This window comes from Pinus tabuliformis, chromosome 5_2 (assembly GCF_031772625.1).
Source record: "Pinus tabuliformis cultivar Carrire ecotype Pingquan chromosome 5_2, CPIR1, whole genome shotgun sequence".
NCBI classification, from domain to species: Eukaryota; Viridiplantae; Streptophyta; class Pinopsida; order Pinales; family Pinaceae; genus Pinus; species Pinus tabuliformis.
This window is the reverse complement of record NC_142306.1, coordinates 336,931,778-336,935,348: the sequence shown is the minus strand read 5'-3', so window position 1 is coordinate 336,935,348 and position 3,571 is coordinate 336,931,778.

Here is a 3,571-nt window from a genome sequence, read left to right as displayed (position 1 = left end):
GGACATAGTGATGAAAATGTTTCCTATTAGGTGTGGCATGGAAAGAAGCCCCTGAATCTACCACCCATGTATCAATAATATTTTGGAATGAAAGAATCAAAGCATCTTGAAACACATCACCTGTTACATTCAGTTCATGATTTTTCTCTTGTTGTCCATCTCCTTCTTTTCCCTTTTGAGATTTACGGTCTTTCTTCAGGTGTCCTTTTTTCCCACATTTCCAACACACTATCCTCGATCTGGATTTGGATTTTCCTTTCCTTGACTTACTGTGATGTATCGGGCTCTTTCCTCTCTCTAGCATTCTTCCCCTAGTCTCTACAGTCAAAGCAGTACATGTTGTCTCACATGAGCTTTTCCATCGCATTTCCTCGCTAAGGATAGCACCAACAACATCATCAAACTTTAATGTACTAGATCTTGAAACATAATTACTGATGGCCATGAATAAGACATTCCAACTTTCCAACAATGAGCATAGAAAGAATAAATCCCTAACATAATCATCAAAATCTACCCCTACAAAATTTGTCTGATTAAAAACCATGTTAAATTCATTTAAATGATCAGCAACATATCCACCTTCTGACATCTTCATATTAAATAAACACTTCATAAGAAATACCTTCTTTGACACCAAGGGTTTTTCATATAGTTTGTTCAATGTTGTCATTAGACCCTCTATTGTTGTTTCTTTTGAAATGTTGAAGGACGCTGATGCTTCCAGGCATAGTTGTATTGTCCCTAGTTCCTTTATGTCAAGAATCTCCCATTCTTTGTTTGTCATACTTTTCAGCTTCTTTTCTTTTCCTCTCAATGATAGGTAAAGATATTTGTGATACAAATAATCCTCCATTTTCATCTTCCATAGCAAGTAATTTTTGCCATTTAATTTCTCAACCCTAAGCCTACCATCTTCTACGATTACTCCCACTTGAACCAAGAACCCTTTTTTCATGCGAGTTTATTAGCTAAATAAACCTTCAGCTTTGATACTAGTTGTTAGAAATTAATTAATAGAGAAATGGAACATATAAACTATCATGGAAAAACAAACACATAAAATAATAAAACAAGAAAGACAAGGATCTACATGGTTCACCCAATTTGGGTTACGTCCATGGAGAAACAATCAGTGCTTCCTTGTATATTATCTAGCAAAATGAAGAGATACAACATACAACAAATCTGTTGTAATTTTCTCTTTTTTCTCATACAATCTCGCTTATTTTCTTCACACGGAATAATAATACACATTAGAAATACAATTCCCTCATATAAATTGAGGGTTTCCTTCTGAGGAAAAACCCTAAATTAACATAATTTTTACTATCAGATCTTCCTTCTAATGAACGACCCAAATTGACTATGAAATTACAATATTTTACAAGGCAATTTTTCATCTAATTTTTGCTTCGAGGGAATAGGATCCATTCATGGCTGAAACAAAAAACCTCTGAACAATCAGGAAGATAATCAGGCTCCACGTCCAACATTTATTAATATATATTTACCCCCACTTTACTATGGATATACTTAACCTAACTATATAATTTGTTACATCATTCAATACCATGATTAATTAATACCACATGTCCAAAAAGTCATAACTCTTTTCATATGACACTTGCAAATATGATATTTTTTTTTAATTAATCAATTTAATTAAAAGATAAAAAAAATGCATAACTACTTTTGAGATAAATCTCAATCTTCGATTTGTGTGTACTCCTAAGAATATTTTAGAATATTTCATATAGGTTAAATCCATATCATCTACCTAATTATTATCAATAATTAAATTAAAATTTTTGAAAACCTATTCCAAAATAAACATGCTTATAAATATAAATATAAATATATAAAATTAAATTTATAATTTAAAAATAATAAAATGATATGTATGATTTTCTTTTTGGTTGTGTAAAATTTATTAAACCATAATAATTATAATATATTGACGTAAAAATAAAAAATAAAAATGTAATTTTAAATTAAGTGTACTACTAGATATGTAGAAAGGTTTGGGCCTAGATTATGCCCTAAAATTGCTTCTACTTGGCTAAGAGCTCGTCTTCATCAAACATAAGGAAACAAGTTAACAGACCAAGACCCAGACGCATTTGGCGGGAGTGAAAGCATGCCCCCTTACAAACCACCAACGGGTGATTCGATGTGGCATGGTTTAACTTGAATAATAGTGATGAGTCAACTTGGATTTGCAAATGGTAGCTAGTGAGCCCTGGTATTTCACCAAGAGTGTTGCAACTCCCAAAGGATCCTCAACTTAGATTATCAACCTAGGGTTCATACAAACTTAGAAGTGAAATTGTTGTGTGCATAGTAGGTTAGGTTCTACTCATGCCACTGTAAGTCATGACATCAAATCAAGGTGTTTAGAGACCATTCCTCTAACTTAACTATAGAAAAAACTCCCGATGGAACAAATTTTAACTATGAAAGTGAAAATGTCATTCATTCAACTCGTAGATGCTAATTAACATTACATGAGAGGGGAAGGTCTAGTCTACTTGTAGAAGTGAAGCTACTCTATTTTTCACATTTCATAAAACCAATAACCTACTTGCATGTATCATTGATCTACTTTACAATTTCTTGAAAATAAGAAATCTAACTTGTAACATGATTGTGAATAAAAACACTAATTCTACTCTATTTTGTAGTGAGGAAAAGAAGAGGTTGGAGTGGTATAAGAGCTTCTCTTAACCATCAAATAACAATTTTGGGGTCATTATTCATCTTAACCAAGCTAAGGTCGAAGTGGGGAACAAACCAAGTGGAGGAAAATGGTGCTACAAGCTTACTACAGGTGCTTCTACAGAAAGACCTATATTGCTCCAAGAGGTCGTGTATTGCTACAAGAGGGGTTCTGAGAGCCTTTTGAGGTTGGAGATGGTGTTTTTAGGGTAGGATAAGATGGATGAAGGTAGGAGGGAGTGAATGAAGGTTTTGGAAGCCTCCTAGCCAAGCTCATGACCTCTCGGAGGTCTGTTTTGCACCAAGGTGGATGCCCATGGTGTCGTTAGTTGCCTAAAAAGAATGGCTGTGGAAATAGAGTTTCAGTGTAGTGTGAAGGTTAAAGGGAGAATATGGAGAGGTATAAGTGGAGATGAAAATATGTTCACACCCTTGCAAATAAGTCACAACCCTGCAACTGGCCAAATGCATGCATTAAATGATCAATAACATAGTGAGATAAACTGTCATGGAAAAGATGAGTTGAATTTGAATAACATCTATTCTATTTAAAAGCACTACTCTGATCACTAAACTAACTACTAAGTTGCAAAAATTAATCATGCAAAAGGATAACTAACATCTATTTATTTCTAAGAAATCATAAACAAATGTTTTTGGATTGATATTGTAAATCCTTTCAATCACTCTTCCCATAATAGAGGTGATAGGGAAGCATGCAATCACAAGTTTTTATATCTTAACATCTACTGCAACAAAATAAAGACATGAAATGCTTGGAAACCAGAATAATACAAAAATATAGAAGAGGGACTAAAGCTTTTGGGTGGGGCCCAAACCCAAGAGTTTCAAC